Source organism: Periplaneta americana, chromosome 7 (genome assembly GCF_040183065.1).
Source record: "Periplaneta americana isolate PAMFEO1 chromosome 7, P.americana_PAMFEO1_priV1, whole genome shotgun sequence".
NCBI lineage: Eukaryota > Metazoa > Arthropoda > Insecta > Blattodea > Blattidae > Periplaneta > Periplaneta americana.
The window spans coordinates 48,713,940-48,735,407 of NC_091123.1; positions in this window are offsets into that span (position 1 = coordinate 48,713,940).

The window sequence follows — 21,468 nt, forward strand, 5'->3', positions numbered from 1 at the left end:
TCCCTCTGAATGCCTTTTAATGCCAAATACTTTTTCTTGAACCTATCCACCTTCAGTTTTTGAGTTTCAACGCGAAAGCGCAAGTAACGATGTCAGAACGATCAGTGGGTTTTTCATGTAGGAGTAAAGCAATAGCTATTTCAGGTCACTGTGGATTGTAGGTGAAAGTTAAAGAAAGTGAGGTTTGCTATGCTTTCGAAAAATAGACATAGCATCTTGGTATAGCTGCTGCATGTAGAGCTTGAAATGTAGAGGGTAAAATCAATTTTTATCCTGTTAAGAGATCTTGCTGAAATGATCGGGAGACTGCAAAATATTGTAGGCCTCTTATTTTATCAGTAAGTAATACCTTCTGGTCTTTCCTTAGAAACTGTCATTTTTGCGCTCTCTCGAGCAAATACTGAAGAGAATAACGCTTATAAATATCTACACCACACCGCCATTAAGTATATGAAAAAAAAACCCAACCCCACTTGATTAGTAACTATAAAAATATTTGATTTTTAATAACAATATTATCTGACTATTATCAGACTATTTAGCCGCCACTCTGTAAATTATAGAAATGAAGATCGAATTCAAGATATTCTCTACATTTACTTACATAACCCCAAAACGTTTCACTTTCATATTATCATCAATATAGCATTAATATGTATAATTACCGAAAAATAATCACATCACGGCATTAACTATAATAATGTTTCATTTCTAATGGTAATAATGTCATCAACCTCAAGTTTTGTAGATTTTAATATCCAATACACAGCTTTACTCAGAAAATTACATACCACAGTATCAGACCTATAAATTATTTTTACTAAGTCTTGAAGTTTTTAATAACCAATTGAATTTGAGTTCTAAATATGTCAATAATCCTGCAAGTCATGCCTTCGTGTAAAATCGTATTGTTTATTATAGTGTGTGTTTTGTTTTATACTGTAATGCAATTACTTAGTTCTCAAAACTGCCGAAAGATGGATTTTGGAAAATAGGAAAATTATGTAGGAAAACTAACGCTTCACTGAAAGTTACTATTTTTCTGAAAATCCTTGGATGCCATGCTTCAAAATGACGAGTCATTCATTAAAATCCGTTCAGCCGTTTTTCCGTAATTTCCATTACCAGTTCAAATCATATATATATAGATTTTCATTTCCTCAAATGAGTCATAATCCTCGTCATCATCATCATCATGACTGCGGCATACGGTCACCAATCATGGCAGGGGACGTCTAGTTGACCTGAGGTAAATTGTAACACACTCTATTTTCCAGCCGCTCCAAGAGTGTAAGATGGCGAGGCGAATGCGAGAGTTTTCAGTGTGGAGGAGAGACTTGTGGCCATGAGCGGCCACATACGAGAAATCTACGAGTAACATCATTATAAGAGCATTATATCAACTTATTCTGATATTCATAATTTAAATACTAGATAAAAATACAAAATAAATACTTCTTGTAACAGAGTAACCAAAACACTGAACTCTTTCAAGAATGTACGGAATTGAATGATTTTGTAAATTGTCAGTAAATGCAAATAATGTTAGTTTTAAATAGTTTAGATAGTTACTGAAGTATAATTAAAAAGCAAATCTTTTATACTAGACTATTGATGAATTTTCTTTACATTATATTTTAGCAATGTAAATTGTAATTTGAATTTTGTCTCTATTAGTTTATTTCGTCTCTATTTGCTTATTTCTTCGTTTATTTATATTTATATTGTATTGCATGTTTCTATTTTTATACTGTACTTGTTTTGGCGTGCACGTCTGTGTTGTACTGTAGTGGCAAAGAAACCGGAGGGACCCTTGTAGCTGCTTTTAGAGCCTTGTTCATTCCAGAGCACGATATACTGGTAACTAAGACTTTCGTGGCTCGAATCCTGCCTGAGAAAAAAAAAAAAAACTTTTTTTTTTGTTCCTTATTCAAACTTATTCCCAATACTTTTCGATTGCAGCGATAATTTACTATTTAATTAACTTATTATTCTCAGAACATGAATTTTACCAGCAATCGAAAAGTATTAGGAATAAATTTGCATAAGGAACAAAAGTTTCCTTACCATGCAGGATTCGAACCACGAAAGTCTTAGTTACCAGTCTATCGTGCTCTGGAGTGAACAAGGCTCTGAAATCAGCTACAAGAGTCGGACCGGTTTTTTTGCCACTACTGTACATAATGTTTTGTTTAGTCAGCACTGCTGATTCAACTGTCCAAAGGATGGTTGGAGCCTAATAAGTTATTCCCCACCATGAATTTTATGACCCGCTCAAAGCTTCACGCATCGTAATCGCCAACGATGTCCTATATATGAGGCATTCCGTAAGAGAAGGGCGAGCCCGCCAAGGGTCGAATTTTGTGTTTTTTACTCCTCCGAATATTTAAGACACATATCTGCAAGATAAGCCTAACAGACATTGGCGGGCTCCCCCTTACTACATCGAAATTGTCATTGTTTGTAAGGTTGGAGAAACTGCGTAGTCTGTGACAGGTTCATAATATTCATATTACTCTCTACGAGAAGGGCGAATACGCCACTCCGCCTGAAGGCGCGCGCCATTCATTGTCTCAGTGTTGTTGTAACCACACAGACGAGTACAACTGTAGTGAGGAATTGCGTGTATTTATGGACATTGTTATAGCTTAGTAAGAGTAATAGTGACAGTGATAATCAACCAGGCATATCTGGTAATTATAGAAAACGTCAGAGGCATGTCGAAAAATGGATAAACGTACAAGCAAAGATTAAAAGAAACAAAGGTGAATCGTACATCAGTACCTACGAAAACATCTCGACATGTGCAAGCTCGCGGTATAGGCCCTCCATGTACTTGTGGGTGGTTCAACGCATTAGGTATGGAGAAAATACAACCTGTATTTCGCAATTTATGGGAGTTGGGTGATTATGGCCTTCAGAATGCCTATTTTTCTAAGCTCGTATCCAGTGTTGACGTGAACAGATGTCGCATTAAGAACGGACCGACCTCTCTCAGCTGATTTTGCCAAAGAGGTACAATGTCCCGCCAATAAAGCTCACTTCTGATGAAGTAAAGGATCTGAAAGCTCTCCTTATCTATGTGCCACAGTACGTTTCTGGATGACGTGATCAGCAAACAAAACGTGCAACTAGCAGTGACCGACTCAGAGTAACATTCTCATGAAGATAATGTAATGGATTATTAGTACCTCAGTTCCCAGAACAAGTGAAACCACTTCTGATAGCAAGGGTAATAACATGACGGGCATCTACTTATTTTTGTGTAGTAATAATTTCAGGCACTTTGTAAATGTCACATCACAGTGCGATTAAGTATTTCATTTATTATTATTATTATTATTATTATTATTATTATTATTATTATTATATTGTTATTATTAATTTGCCACTATTGAGTTCATTCTACGCCTTTGCCTTTTCTAATAGGCTATACTATTTTCAAATTATTCCCATAATATTGATGAATTCATAATGTCATCTGTGATCACTATTAAGTTGGAATATTAAATTGGACATTTAATTTCAATTTTCAATAAAGGTATTCGTTTTTCAGTGTACAAAGTAATTATCGAGTCATGTGACATGGGATGGCTATGATTTATATTATGTTTTCTATTTATGAAAATCGTCTTTAGAACTATTATGGCCGGTTTTTCCAAGTATTGTTAGAAAATTTAACGACTGTTAAACTCTAAACAGTTTGTTAATTAATAAAATTGTATGTTTTCAACACCAGTTTGGTTTAACAGATTGTTAACAGTTTGTTAATTTTAAATGTAGGATTTCGGTCAGTTAACTCGTTTAACAGTTAGTTAAATATGGCCCATGTCTCCACAGCTGTTCGAACAGAAGTTGCGAAATTAATATTTTGTGTCTCTCTGTAGGGAATGTTTAGCATATGACTGGTAATATAACATTTAAAAAATACTTTGGACTGTTTAAATACATCAGTGTTATTTTATTTCTTTCGTATTTCGTATCCATAATAGCAATGAGGAATTATAACCTTACTTTGTAATTATTATTCAGCACGTCACCAACAACTTTAATTTGTCAACTGTTTGTTTATGGAGCGTGGCCTACTATAACAGGTTGTCATTTTATGCATGTTTCATGACTCACTCTATAATATAGAATTTATAGATTAATTTTAGCCAATGAAAAATTGTCTTACATGTGTAGAATCATTACCAACTGCTGTTGAGTAGTTAAAATAGTGCTAACAGATGTTATAGTTAAGCGTCGGTTATCTTAAACAAAATTATATTGAACAAATGGAAAATACATTAACAAAGCGTTAAAAATAAACAGACTTTTTAATTTAACATTCGTTAAGCAAAATTAAACATTACTTGGACAAACTGGCCATCAGTGTTATAGGTTGGTTGGTAGTATTAAAAATAACGATGAGTTTTATGAAAGTAAATCCACCAAATTTCAACATTAATAAACAAACTGAAAATAAGATAAAATTCATGAACTTCTGTCAGATTTCGAATAGTTATGTACTTAACTCTATTTTTTAATTTGGGAATTGCAATACTGTGAGCCACTCTCCTGAGAATGGACCAAGTTTAAATTATTGTCAGGAGGAATACGAATCTCTGTTCAGATATAAATATCATCCATTAAAAACGATGGTAACGTTTGCTTCAATTAAATAAAATGTTTTTTTTTTTCAATATACAAGAAAGTGTTGTTCAATTGTAGTACAAAAAATTTAACCTATATTTTCATAACGCAATATTCTAATAAAATGAAATAATATTTTTACAGGCACTATTTTTTTCTTATTTTGTGAGTTTCCCCTTCATGGAGTACAGTCATATTTTTTCCCCGAGTTTTAAATGTTGTAAAACGTAATTAATTGTACTAAAATTTCGATGTTTTTGAGGTAATGAGAAACGTGGCCCGTTTATATTATATATATTTCATGAAAAATTTTGCCATAGACTTTGTACTGGCTAGAGCATTGTTTTGTACTTTTATCGGCTTGTTTATAAAAGCATTTTCTTTTCATTCTTTATATCATTTTATAACCTACTTGATTCTTTCATCGGAAAGTAATTGTTTACTTAATAATTTTCACACCTGAATAATGAGCATCATTACGAATTAAATCAAAGCGACACATTTGATGTATGCCTCTGTTGTAAACTATCAGAGGGAGTGAAAAGAGTTTGCCAAGTTATTATTGCTGGTTGGCAACAGATAGTCATTCTTATTTGATAATAACGTCAGGGATACATTGCTCATTAGTCATTACAATTCGAGAATAATTCTTTCGCGAAATAGTCATAATTCGTGTAATATTTTCATTAATTTTATAGATTAAATGGATTAATAATTTTATTTAATTTTCTAATGCCCCTCTTTCGAAAAATTTTAGAGAGATAATTGTTCAGAAAAAATAGAAGTCTATATCTATAAACTCCAAATGATGATAACACAAGAGTTCTGCACAAGGGCAGGTCTTTCACTGCAAACCCAGCATTCTCCAATCTTTTCCATATTCGGACTTCCTCTTTGTCGCCTCATATGATCTTTATAGGGCTATATTAATGTTGTCTATCATCTGATATCTTCTTCTGTCCCGAACTCTTCTCCCGTTCACCATTTCTTCCAGTGCATTCTTCAGTAGGCAGTTTCTTCTCAGCCAGTGACCCAACCAATTCCTTTTTCTCTTCCTGATCAGTTTCAGCATCATTCTTTCTTCACCCACTCTTCCCAACACAGCTTTATTTCATATTCTGTCTGTCCACTTCTCAGGTTCAATTCTTGTCCATATTCACATTTCAAATGCTTCTAATCGTTTTTCTTCACTTCGTCGTAATGTCCACGTTTCTGCCCCATACAATGCCACATTCCATACAAAGCGCTTCCCTAGTCTCTTCCTTATTTCTTTTTCCATAGGTCCGCAGAAGATGCTCCTTTTTCTTTTAAAAGCTTCCTTTGCTATTGCTATCCTCTTTTTCACTTCCTGTCAGCAGCTCATGTTACTGCTTGTACCACACCATAAGATGAATTTGAACTTGCGAGAGTTTGAATCCTACTTGGACTGATTTCCTCGATGGATTTCCTACGGTGTTTTCCCCAGTAGTATAGTGAGGATCACGTAAGAGTAGTTCCTAAAAGACTAATTTGGCCGTCTTTTCAGTGTTGCCAACTGATACTAGATATCACCAAAAGATGGTAAAATCACAATGCCATGTAAATTAATAATAATAATAATAATAATAATAATAATAATAATAATAATAATAATATAGTATTAACAATAACGATGACCTGCTTATTTAATACATCTCATCTTTATGTTGGGGAGGTGTTTCTAAAAGGTTCAATAATTTGTGGAAGAGTAGCTATATTTTCCTTCTGCACCTCTCGAACATTATGTTTGTAGTTAGTATATTACTGTATGATCTGATATTAAAATGTATTTTGTCTTACAACATGAAATTCATTGCTTTGATTAAACAGTTTACGATTCATGACACCTAACCTAAAGATGTATTTTGTTTGATCACGTGAAATGATTGGTACGAATTCCGAAAACGAATGCCACGTTGAGATGTATGCTTAAGAATATTTACTCCATTACTTTAATAAAAGTTTAAACACGAAAGAAATTAATTAAAATATGAAATGCTATTTATGTCGATTACCCAAGGCCTGTATCACACGAAATATATTTATTTACACTTAGCCTACCTGACTATAATCTTGAATTGTAACCACAACACAAAGCAACACATAATATAACTATTATGTATTAATATTAATACTGATATTAATTAATTATTATTAGTATGATCAAATTTCACTAGCTTCCAGTAATGGGCTCAGATATCTAGAACAATTTGAATTTTCAGAATATAAACTACCGGCAACTTGTGTCACTGCTGCCAACATAACAGTTATAAAATCACTACTAGTTGTATTTCTCAGTACCGAAATTCGAAACTAAGTTGACAAAACAAAATTCAATCTGCAAATTAGAAAATCACCATAATCCACTAGCTTATGTAGTAATGGGGGGAAAATGGTTAGGTTTCACCCTTACCGTACTAAGTAAACTGATCCGGACTATAGGCCTATGTAAAAATCAGATAATATAAAAAAGTCTTGAAACTCATTCCGCCAAATACTATCAGTGCTAAATATGTATCTATATATATAATTTGAATTGGTAATGGAAATTACGGGAAAATGGCTGGACGGATTTTAATAAATGATCCCTGATTTTGAAGCTTGGAACTCAAAGTTTTTCGGGAAAATAGTCGTTTTCAGTGAAATATCAATTTTTAAACATAATTTTCCTATTTTCCAAAATCAATCTGTCGTCAGTTTTGAGAACTAGCTAATAGCATTACGGCCGACGTGATATACCCTTCGCTTTTTTGTAAAGGAGGAGCGAAGCGAGCATCAAGTCGGCCGTGTTGCATTTCAGAATAAAACAAAACACATAGTACAATAAACAATAGGCTATTACACGAAGGCCATGACCTGCAAGAATGCTGACATATTTAGATCTCAAATTAAATTGGTTATTAAAAACTTAACTTACTAAAAATAATTTACAGGTTCGATTCTGTGGTGTGTAATTTTCTGGGTACAGCTGTGTATTGGATATTAAAAACTACAAAACTTGAGTAAGTTTGATGGCATTATTACCATTAGAAATGAAATATTATTGTAGTTAATGCCATGATGTGACTATTTTTGATTAATTATATATATTAATGCTATAATGATGATATGAAAGTGAAAGGTTTTGGAGTTATATAAGTAGATGTACAGAACAACTTAAATTAGATTTTGATTTCTATATTTTACTGAGTGGCGGCTATATAATATATGTTACTGAAAGCTATAAAACTTATGTAAGATAATAATATTATTAAAAATCAAATATTTTTATAATTATTAATCAAGTGGGGTTGGGTCTTTTTCATATATTTAATGGCGGTGTGATGTAGATATTTATATGCGTGGTTCTCTTCAATATTGGCTCGAGAGAGAATATATTTCATTGTTATGGATGGAAATAACTTTCCGAATGTCTGGTATTATTCATTGAAAATAAATCTGAAAAATGTTTATTTGAACGTCTAATGAACTTAGTTTGCAGCATTTGCTGCACCAGCCACTAGTAATCTTGAAAATGATACAGATAACTGATTTAAAAATAGTTTATATTTGAATGTTGTTTAACTTTTCCTGATCGACCGTTTACCTTTAATCAAATGCTCAGAAACATATTTCATTCACAGGAGACGGGACTGCCTTCTACCCTACCTGCCAAGCTTTTGATTTACGCCCCTCATCATTTCTCCCCTTTCTCCCCATCTTTCGACATACCTTGATTTACGTCACGGCAAGCTGTCACACTGTCGTTTAAAAACAACGCTTTGATACAAGCATGATGGCGATAAGAATGTGGAAGAGCGATAAGATTCATTGCAAACGTGAGGCTCAATTTGTAAAGCGGCGCTGGAATGAAGTTGCAAGCTAGTTATGCGACATAGATGTTGCGAAATATTCAGTGATGGATGTGAACGAAGATTCCGGTGCCTCAATTTCATTACCGCTACTCTAGACTCGTTACTCACAATACCAGGTGTTTCTTAATTATAACCTCAAATTTCTGTTACTCAGTATGATTTAGCAAGATAATTATTAAGTTATTAATTTGGACGGTTGTCCTCGAAGTAATTATCAGTAAAATAACTCCCATAAAACTCAGTGCAGTGCCCACATTTTCAACATCGTCTTTCAAAAGGTAGACACTTTTTATTACTTTCGGTACTTCAAATTGTGAAAAACTTGCCGTTCTACGGTTTATCTCGCGTCTTCTTGACGGATTACTGGAGTCCTGCGTTTGGTTACTTTGAATTCAAGTTAGGTGTACATCGATCATACTAGCTTGATACGGAGAGCAAGTAGGAAGTCCAAAATTCGCATTGCATTTCAGTAGTCTCTCCACACGCTCCGGTATTGTGTTTACATCTGTTTATTCATGTGCCTGTGTGTAAGGCAGTAAACAGGAATACTACTCATGTACAAAATACCACTTGGATTTAATAACAAAGTATTTAATAAAGGACAGTTTATATGCAATGGAAGATAATTTTTACTAGGGAACGACAAAACTAAGTGACTTAAAATATATACATATGTGTATGTACAGATGAGGAGGCGAGACCTGTCATGTGGACTGTCCGAGAAGGGAAACAAATAAGCTATCAGAAAAAGAGTTAGTTTATAATTTCATATTCCTACGAATCTACTGACACGGAAGTTCATCTCAAACTAAAAACCTATCTTCCCCCTCCATACGCATCAGTGACATAGCTACGGCAACTGTATTAAGCATGATCACTTAAATAACATTTAAAGTAAATCTAATTTGTATATTAACCCTAAGTTCGAACTAAAACCTACGAGTATGATATATTCATATATGCAAAAGTACCTTTCAGCACTATACTCATTTCGCTGTCAACTCACTGCACTGGTACTATGACACATTTCACTGATACTATCCTGATTTTACTAACACTTCAAAAACATTTCATTGTTCAAATACTTTGCTCTACCATTATAAACTTCACTGACACAACAAACTATCATTGCGAAAAACATTTTATTTTTAAACTTTCGCATCAAAATTCGTGTTCTTACGAGTGTTTGCTTGAGAATTTTGTGCGGAAAGTAGCAAGATTCTGTAGAAGATTTCGAATCTTTACTCAGTATTTTTCTCTGCTTTGTCTCTTCTAACTCGCTCTACTGTATATGTTTTTATAAATAAAAATTAAATTAATTTTCTTTTTTTCCTTCATAATAATATGAACTTTAACAGCACTTGAGGCGTCAAAGCGTTAATAATGCTGTCATTAAGAAAAACCTAGTGATTCTGAGGTGAATTTTATTCATACAGTACCGTAGTTTAAGTTCTCTTCGCGGTCTCTAGGCCACAGTCTCTTCTCTTGTTAAGTTCACGCCTCCCATTCTAAGATTGTGTTGGGGTCACGCCCCTAGAGATACCCCCTGCTGGTACCCAGGAGACCTCCTTCGGCTTCTATAACACGTGTTTATTAGTTCGGTCGCTTAGAAGTTATGGGTTCACAACTTTAGTGAAACCTACAACTGCTAGGGGCTCTGTAACACAACAAGTTTACGAAGGCTTTTCTGAGATGTTTATTGTAGGAAGAGCTGTTGGGCCTACATAACACCGTAAAAGATATTCTTCGCTAGTTTCGATTGATAAAATATGAATTGCATTATACGTCACACTATTTGATATCTCCCAGACATTAATTAACTATTACGTTTTGAACTGAACACACTCCTTAACTCAAGTGGTAATGATTCCGGTTATATGCAGGGACATCACTTTATTTTTACTTCAATTTTATTGTACCTGAGTTTTTGAATGTAATTCGCTACTACTAAACTTCCAATGCAGTCAAAGTCGCCTTACGGTCATAGTAAAAATTACTGAATTAGTGAGTATAGTACGTTTCAGAAATATGTTCGCGTTTTCCAGTGACGAAAGAACTTCCTATATTGAATCCTATTTTCTCACAGGTACTGTCGTCCGTTTGCCTACGTCGCGTCCCTGTTTCCCCACCCGCTTCTGGTCGCCTCTCTGTAAAGGCTAGTGGCTAGGCTGTCTTAGCTCTTTTTTTGAAAACATTAATTTCTGTTAGGAATTGGATATCTACGTAATGTTATTAAAATAACATAAATAAAAGGGGCTCGTTAAGTAATTAACTGTCACGTGATTTACCCTCTTTCTACGACCCTGGGACAAAACCACTTGGACGGACAGTAGATAGCATGTCTGAATAATTTTATCTTTTCGGATCGGGCAGAAGTGAAGATTGAATTTACAGTACGTAAGGTACTTTTTTATAGAGTAGGTACAGAATTATTTCAACATGAGTTACCAGTACGAAGGACGAAACTGGTAATTGGAATTAGATGCAATAGTCTATAGTGCGATAGGTCTAATATGCACAAAAGAACCGAAGCCATCATTTTCAAAAATATGTTTAAATATCATATTATGATTATTTTTCAATTTAACTTAATTCTCTAAATTGTATGCTAATGTTCTGCAGACAGTATAATAGACACTGCATAATGAATACGTCCGCATGAATAGCTCAGTTTGTGAGTGAAAGCACTTATTGTTGATACTGTACTGTATTTTATTAAACAAAAGCCTAATGAAAATTATTAAACTCAAAATCGCGATATTTCCTAGTTTACGTAAATAGATTCACTACGTTTCTTCCCTCCTATACCTAGTAATGAGATTTGTTTGTATTTTACGCCAATATCATCGAACTCCAGTCGTGGAAGGGAGTAGCAAGCGGTGTTTCCGGTTCTCAATCGTTAATCCAAAGGTATAGCCAGGTTAATATTAGAAATGTTAGTAAAAATAAAATGATGTCCCTGCATAATCAAATGCTGGTTCGATTCTTGACAGAGAAGTGGAAATTTCTTTGTTTCACATTCTGTGCGTCTGTGATTTTTTTTCTTTGTCCTATATTGTCTTAAGTCTGATTAGTATAATCGGCAATGTATGCAATGGAGGAGGGGGAAGAAACTGGCCTCCCCCTAATTCATTATCTCCTGGCCTAGTTGCCTCGTAAGTGGTGCCTTGTTGGTATCACTTGTGAGTTTCAGACCTGTCTTTGGACACTTGACTAAACAACAATATTGTCTTAAATGGTACAGTAGGGCAATGCTAACATATTGCTTAAGCAGACATTGGCTTGGCTGTAAGAGAGCTGCAATCGGGTGGGGTCCGTACACTTAGGCACACTTTGTCCTTTGTCCTCCCTATATATATACTAAGTCACATCATATGGTAACACAGAATTCCTGCACGGGAATATCATAATGTACCTTGGTACATCACAATAATATGATATGCATAAGTAAGTGATTCAAGACGGCGCTCATCCTGTCGGATCTCGGCCACTTAGTCACTCGTAATGAGTGCAACTCTCCAAATAGTGTGTTGGACATTGTGCTACTGTCACACAACTGTGACACAGTACATGAGGGTTGGTCACCAAAGGGAAACTGAGAGATGGAATTTAAACTGAGAGGATTCAATCCTGCATCGGAGCAGGTATCCGGTGTGGCTTAGTGGATAAAGCGTCAGCACTTTGAGCTGAAAACCCGGGTTCGAGTCCCGTGCCGGAGAGAATTTTTCTCTGTTCTATCCATCCTTCATCATATGGTAACGCAGAATACCTTCACGGAAATATCGTATGTACTTTGATACATCATAATAATGTGATAATTATACTTAATGACACAATGTTCATCGATAATTGTGAATAGTGACGGTTCGACACTCTGGCCACCATGATCGCCGGACATAAGCCACTTGAATTTTGTCTTGTGTAATTGAATGAAAGATATATTGTGTTCAGCATGTGTACCTAATGTTAGGACATTGAAGAGGAGGTTAACAGGCGCTGTCGGCTTCAGTTTGCGAAGATATGCTGTATCAAATCTTTGGTAGAAAATTAAAAATCGCTTAGATTATCTCCGGATGACCAACAAGTGTAAGGTTACTGTCCAGTAAACTTCTACTAAGATCCGACTCTTAAAATTCTCACAGTTTTTTGGTACGTTATTGCTTCTAATCAGAGAAAGACTTTATACAGAGAGATCAGATGAGGTGTGGACAGAATGGACGAGGCTTTCACTGCGCTGCAGTCGCACTCACGTCGGGAAACGGACAGCATAGAGTCGCGGTGATACAACCATACAAGTTTCCGTAACTATTTTAAAGTTTCTTAATTACAAACTTCATTGATGGAGGTGCTGAAATTGCCCGCCTTCGTTATCCACATATTTTTGGCACCTCTCTATGAAATGTCGTATGAGAAAAATATTGATATTTATTATATTATAGTTCACAGAAAAAGTACATGCATATAATCATTTAAAACCTTACATTACACACTTTATAATTTTACAAATAAATATACCATTTTTTCTTTTAAATACAATTTAAATATTTAATATAAGATGTTTTTGTTTTATCTTGCACTGGCGTCTAGTTTGGTGCAAGACTCAACTCATTTTAGTATGTTAGAAATACTCATATAGTTCGTATAAGCTCTCTCTCGTTGGTAAACCTTCATTTCTTAATCTTATTTCATAGTATTCTTTTGTCGTACCTTAAAAACTATTAAATTTAGAAATAAAGAAATATAGCTGATAGTTTCTAATCAAGGAGAAAAATGTTACTTGTGGGTCTATTAGCCCGTTATGAATATTATTCACCATTCACTCACAAAATGAGTGCCTACGTGCAGGATCACCAGTTGAACATGTGTCTTAGTTATTGTATACAGCCGCAATTTTAGCAATTTGGTAGCTTTTTGCACAGAACCATAAGAAATTCGTACCTGTTTTGAAAGGCACCTAAGTGATTTTCTATGTTCATCTAATGCTTCTTCTGTGTGAACCTACTCTACCTGTTTTGTTTCTTAGACTGAACACTTCCAATTGCCTGAAATTTATTATAAAGATTATGGATTTTGTACGTGATGGAATTTTTACACCCGGGAATCGTGTTTCAAACAGCTTTCGTACTTGGCTGGCAAACTGAGTTAACACATATGAATTATAAATATATACACGTTCTCCATTAGTAAACATTTATTTAACCGTTATACAGTTTCCACTAACTTATTCAGACTCTCACTTTAATTGCACAAGAAAACGCTGTATAATACATCGTAGTATGTTCCGTGTCACTCGCCAGTCATTTAGAGACTGATTTACAGTCCTTGACAAGTTAGAAGAGGCAGCAGCGAATAGGGATTATAAAGACCGGAAATTCAGCGTATTTTCCTGGTTTGTTTCGCTGTGCGCCGGCGTTTAGTTCCAATTCCAAGCACTAGAGCATGCATGTCAATTTATGCCCACAGGAGCAAGCGCGCTTTAGACCCCAGGAGATCCTGAGCGCTTTACAGCGGAAAGGAAAGAGACAGACGAAAGAGGTGGTATATGCCGCTTGGTCGAGCTATATTCAGGGATGGCCAGCACTGATTCAATAGATAAAGGGAAGAGAACTTATTAAAACTGTATCCATGTAAACTTGTAGATTTGTCAGAGAAGTATAAGTGCATTATAAGAATGTAAGTTTAATTTTAATGCACATTTTTCACAAGTTTGATTTTTATATTCAAAACAAATATTTTCTCAACTTTTCGTATAGAAAAGTGAAATTATAAGGTATAGGCCTATTTATTTACCAGCCTTACAGAATGTTTTCGTAAATCTAATATACCGTATATACGTATTACTGAAGATAGTGTATTGAAAATTATGAAAATGTTCGCATGGAAATTGTTTGTAAGGAAATGAATTAACAAAGCAACTACTGTTACATCATAAGCAAAAGATACCTCCCCATGTGTTGTAAAAATGTCAGCTCTATAGCTTCAGCAGATTTCGAGAAAATAATTTGATATTATGATGGTAGGAAGTTGCTCACAAATATCACCTTAAAACATAATGCGATAAGAGTTTTGTTATGTAATATTAGTTACACTTAAAACAAACACAGTACCTAGGTAACTATTCTTTGTACTGTAATATTGTTTTGAAAGTTTATTGATTACTTTTGTAAGGCTAAAGATACCATCAATATAAATTTCAACTTATGATACCATACTCAATCTCTTTCTTTGGAATATCACTTTTTTTTGAATGATGTGTTTCAGCCACTTAATACAGTATAATATTATACTACTATGGAATTTAAGTGAATATTCCTTCTTAACTCTCTATTATGTTATTAAGATTTAAAACACAAGTGCAATATTAAGAAAGCAGTGTTAGTACTTTTGTTTTACAGACAATATAGATAATATTAAACAGAAAGAAGCCATATAAAAATAACGACATAAAATTTCACGTTGCGTTGAAGTTTGTGCATCACTGTTTTCTTAATCCAACAGGTTGCTTATTCATATACACAGCACTTCCTCTTTCCATACTTAGCGCTTGCTGCCCGCGCACGATGTCAAGGTAGAAAAATGCGCTTGCTTTAATCTTACTACACTAGAGGTTAGTGTAGTCGAGCACACGCTAAGATTATAATTGAATATAAGAATTGAGACACAGGATCCAAACCTCGCCACCTTGTTGCATAATCCAGTGACGCTTTGCTTCAGATAAATTCAAGTTAACAGCTTCTCCTTATTTCTCAGTGATAAACTAGTAATAATAATTTTTCATGTTTTATATATAATAAATTATATTATAAAATTATGTATCAAATTCGTTTAATATTTGTATACAATATATAGGTATATGGTTTTACTTCTTATAGGAGTTTTGTTTTTCCATTTTCAGCGCTATCAAATGCTTACATATTTTAATTATTGTTGGGGTCAACGTCTCAAGTCTCATTATAAAGGAACTCTAGAGTCTACACATTACAGATAATAACGGATTTATTACTTCATCGGTCCAAATTATTTTATTGTTGTACATAATGTACCTAGATGTATTAACTGTTTGTCTGTTATATTCCGCTGTGTCGACTGCTAACTGGTGTAATGTCAGCGCCAACTCTAGGGAAAAATCACAATCTCACGCTCAAGCTGTTTTGAAGGTCATTGAAATCAGTCCTGTTACATCAAAGGTACCGACGCGAAGTGTCCATACTTGTAATTCCCTATACGCTGGAGGTAGGACGAATACGTGCATGCTTGCGTCATCGCCTCTGCCAGCCCACCGTTCCCCGCCACGAGTGCGTCAGCAGCGCACATTGAAAACCCCGTCGCTCCTGTCCACACTTCATGTGATCGCTCTATTATAGGTAGTTTTTATATCATCATAATTCATTTAAGATTAGATAGGATAAAGCCTATTTACGAATTAGACGGCTGAGTCATCTGAATGTCAGTGCAGAAACTACAGTTATAAAAGATAATGGTAGTGTTAATAGTACATTATGCAACGAGCCTATAATGGTAGTAATTAAGACGCGAGTATGTTTGTTTATGTAACTCGCTTGCGCTCGTTTCATAATTTTCATACGAGCGTCTTAATTACCATTATAGGCAAGTTTCATACGACTTTTTACGCTCGACCATATTTCTAACTTGAATTTAATTATTCATAAGTATTCATGTTATGGTTATCTGAGTGAAGAGCGGAACTAATCTAAATTGTGAGATGTGCGCAGACGCGAAAGTATTGATTTTTTTCCGAGGAACGGATGTCATTGACTTTGATATAATCTAGAGAATAACATGAACATTAATCTTGATATAACCTGGAAATTGATTTAGAATTGAAAAACGAGATGACAAATTGAATTTATTTGAATATTATTTACAATTAACGCTAATTATTATAGTAACAGAACATAACCTTCTGCGACAGTATTGGATTTCCAGCCTCCGTGACGTTTCGCTAGTTGTCTTTCGATTGCATATCCGAGAATAATCGGTACTTGCGGTTTTATAATGTTACAATGGTGATTTCTCATTGGCTGAACAACTGAACTATAATGAATAGGTGTACTTTAATGAGGTGCATTAAAAGGCTACTACCAGGTGTATAATTACTAGGTCGGCATGGTCGAGCATAAATATTTTTTTTTTACTTTGTTAATCCTGAGATTCTTTCACGTAGTCTACCTCAAATTCCGTGTAATACAGGATCATCAGATTTGATTTTCTTTAAGATGTAAGATGTCTCTTCTTGTCGAAAATAGGCTACATTCGAAATTATTAATTCAAAAAACGAGTAAAATAACCACTAGGCTAAATGTGAATGATGTAGTAACATCATAAAGTTAAGTAATGCCAAGCTAAAACGCTGAAAAGTGAATTTAATTTCGTCAATTATTTAAAGCTTACGCGGTATTCAAAATTCATTCTCGGAAATTTCTTGTGCATAATAAGTTGCCTGAAGGTAACGTAAGATGGAAGTGATACGCACTCGTTGAATTGCAGCGACGTGTTAATATTTTAAAAGCGTTTATATCGCGCCAGTTTATAAGTTTTGGCACTTAGGAACACTGTGTAATTCCAGCCGTCAGTTATGGATCTGCTTACTGAAGCCCCGTTTAATGCCATACACACTTCGGGTTAATGCTTTGCTGCTATGGTAACTACTTTCGCGCTGGAATAACGTGGGTAGATGTCTCCTTGTATCCAAACGGAAGCGAAGTTTGTGCAAGTTTCTATCTCTATAACTGAATTAATCCAATTCAGTATAACGATGAGCATGACAAAGACAGCGGAGTTAGAAAGTTTCCTTCTTTCTATTTTGCCTTCTTTCTCTTTTACTTTTGCAATGTTTTAAATTTTTTTTTAAATTGGTTTTCCTGTGTTGTCCCCTTCAACATTTACATCTTACAACATATTCTTTCGATAAATATTGTATTTTCCCATTGAAATTTTGTTTCCCTGCCTTTTTTTTTCTTTCTTCACTTGTTTCTCACAATAATGTTCCCTTGATAATTCTTTCCTTCTTCATTGATTTTTTTCTTTCTTTCCCTTCATTTATTTATTTTATACATATTTCCTTTGTCATTGTTACATTCTTCCCTTGCTATCTTCGTATCGCTGCCTTTCTTTCTTTTTTTATTTAATTCTTGCAGTCGTGTTTCCTTGATAATTCTTTCTTACTTTATTGATTTTTTGCTTTCTTTCTCTTTATTGATTATATACATATTTTCTTGGCCATTCTTTCATTCTCCCCTTGCTGTAGTTGTTTTTCTGACTTTATTTTTTTTATTTACTTCTTACAGCCATGTTCACTTGATTATTCTTTCTGTCTTCAATGATTTTTTTCTTTCCCTTTTTTATCTATTTATTTATCTACTTATTTTATTTATTTATTTATTTATTTATTTATTTATTTATTTATTTATTTATTTATTTATTTATTTATTCATTCATTCATTCATTCATTTATTATACACGTATTCCCATGCACATTCTTCCATTCAGTCTTTGTTTCCCTGTCTTTCCTTCTTTTTTTTGATTTACTTCGTACAGTCATATTTCCTTAATAATTCTTTCTTTCTTCATTGATTTTTTCTTTCTTTCCCTTCACTTATTTATAACATACATATTCCCTTGGTCATTCTTTCATTCGTCCCTTCCTATCTTGTTCCCAGCCTTTCCTTCTTTTTTTCATTTAGTTCTTGCAGTCATGGTTACTTGATATTACTTTCTTTCTTCATTGATTTTTTTCCTTCTTATCCTTCATTTACTTATTATATACATATTGCCTTCGTCATTCTTTAATTCTTCCGTTGCTGTCTTTGTTTCTCTGCCTTTCCTTCTTTTTTGATTTACTTCTAATAATCATATTTCCTTGATAAATAATACTTTCTCCATTGATTTTTTTTGTTTCTTTCTCCTTCATTTATTTATTATATACCGTACATATTCTCTTCGTCATTCTTTCATGCTTCCCTTGCTGTCTTTGTTTCCATGCCTTTCCTTTTTTTTTATTTACCTCTAAATCTTGTTTCGTTGATAATTTTTTTTTCGTTCTTCCTTACTTATATCCTTTATTCCCCTCTTTTTTCTTTTTCTTCCTTTCTTTCCTTTTTCCTTGTCTTGAAATTTTTGTTTCTTATTAATATTTCCGTTTTATTTTATCTAATTACGTTTGTGCTTCCTTCATAATTCTTTCTTCACTCCTTGCTTTCTTTTTATTTCTTATTTCTTTCGTTTTTCTTTCATTCTTTCTTCTATTGCCATTATGTTGCTCATTAATATTTAATTTTTAACCTGATATCTGTATTACATTATTGTTTCTCTGATAATCTTTTCTTTCTTTCTTCCTGCCTTCCTTCCTTTCTTTCTTTCTTTCTTTCTTTCTTTCCTTCTTTTATTTAAATGTTTATTTCCTAATATTTTCTTCATGTCTTTATTTCCTTACTATATTCATATTCACTCGATAAATCTTTCTTTGATTGAAATTTTTGTTTCCTAACATTTCCTTCCTGTCTTCGTTTCTCTCAATTCCTAGTTGTACGTTCTTTCTTTCAAATTTCTCTCCTTCTCTTTTCTCCTTTTCTTTTCTCCTTTTCCTCATTTTGTTCCTCTATCTACCTTACGTTTTGTTAAACGTTATTTCATATTATCTTCCTTTATCATTTTATTAATTTTGTACAATTTTCTCTCCTTTACATCTACATTTTCCTTCTGTCCTTTCTTTTGTTCTATCTTTTCGTTCTCCTTTTTTTATACCTTTTTCAGATTTCTTCCTTTTCTTGTTTTGTTAATTTATTTAATAGTTTGAATTCTCTTTCATTCGTTACCTTCTCCATTTCGTTTTATCTTTTATTTTTTCCCTTCTTTCATTTTCTTTTCATTTTTAATTTACTCCATTTTCGTAAATATCTTACTTCAGTCTTCACCTACTTCGTTCCTGTTTCGATTTTTTCTTTTGTATGTTTCATATTTTTGTCTTTTCTCCTACTTTTTATTTTTTCATTCTTTCTTTATTGCCTTACTTACATTTTCCTTCTATTCTATGCGATTAATATTATTCTTCTGAGAGTTCAATCTTATGCCAAGTTATGATTATTACTGTATCTAATATTATACATTAGACAGCGTAACGAGATTTTCACTGAGTGCAATCTACACTAAACCTAGTTTTTAAACAAGAAACATAGAAAATCATATTAATAATATGGAGTCCTCTAGGGGCATCTTGACACGCTAAGAAAAAATGTTAATTTTGGGACAAATTTATGCAAATGTTATTCTACTTTTTCCCTTGATATGTACGGACATGTGTTCTGTACATTTCACATAAAATATGCTGTCAATGAGATATTTTATATCACTGGATTAAAAAAAAACATAATACAAATTGATGCCGAAGTGTCGACTTCTCGAAAAATGGGGAACATTTCGACATAGTATAATAAACATAGAAAACGCTTTAAAATTCAACATTTACAGCACACATTTTTCTCCTGAAATATAAATATTTTGCAATACTCTTATTTGCATTGGTCACATGTGAATTTTTCATCGGTACCCATTTCCTCACATGCCTCGGGAAACATTACTTTTTAGTACTCTGCAACACGATGAACACAAAGTTCTCTAGCATTGTCAACGTAGTATAACCCGCTACACGCGGTACAATAGTTTTTTTTTTTTTTTGGATTGTGCAGATTGTTTGATGAACTACTCCCTCCCTATACACGCCAAGCATTAGACGGTTAACTTCTGTCGGAATGTTGAACTTCTGTTTGCTGTTTAGTCTCCTTCAACTATTTTCTATGGTTTTCAGACGTTATTTCGTCTGCGTTTTGCAGTATTCTTACTTTTTCCACCAGCTGGAAGTGTTAGCACCGGAACTGGGGTCATTTCTTCCAAGGAAATATCAGTAGGTGAGGATAAATGTCCTTGCGCAGATGGTGTCTGTGATGTTCTTGGTGAAATTGTAATGTCTTCTTCAACGCGAATTTCACATCAATTTTCGGCTAGAAACAGATCGTACTCAAACATGTTATCCTACAATACGTCTGCATGTCAGTTATCTTATATAATTAATTGCTAATCCATATAGCATTTAGAATCAAGGCGAAGTATATGCCGAATTAATTGATCTTCCATGTTTGCATCGAGAGTTGTGCCTTTTCTTATTTGTCCGATAATAATGAAATCTAAGACACAAAGTTTAATCAAGATTGGTTCAATGGAAGATGAGTAGTTTCATACATGAAGGTAGACACACAGAGAGAAAAATAGATAGACTAAAAAGCTCTATGAAGGATTGTGAACTCTGCAAAGAACAAACACAAATATTGTGGTAGAGAGAGCCTCACAGGTTATCTAAGAAGGTCCACAAGCGAATTCAGGAAGTACTCTACAGATGACGAGATCTGCTCAAAACACGGTGTCAAAATCTCCCCAAGTTACACCTTCAAAAGATGACAACACACCATAAATAAAATAATTGTTTAAGGCTAATCACTTTGGCACCTTTACTAACGTGTAAAATGTATATACTTCGTGTAATTTGTGCACCTCTAATATCACGCATATCTAGTTAAAATACAATAAATTAAAGGTGGTATATTATATTTTATGACCGGAAAGAAAAGTGTAACTCACATTCATTGTGTTTATTGCCTTCTGTGAACGTAAAACAGAAGTTGAAGTCACGAGATTCACTTACACAGAGATTACAAACACAGTCAACACATACCTCGTGTAGTTAGTACTTTTTCCACTAGAAACAGTGTCCGCAGTGGCTACTTTTCGTAAAAGTGTCGAGATCTCCCAAAACTACCCTATTACATTTTCTTGTAATAATTATTCTTTCGATCTTATTTCTTTCCATTCACTCATGCACCCCATTCGTTCGTTGTCTTTGAGGTATTGCATAATTGAGGGGTGCTCTCCTCTGTATAGTCACCACCAT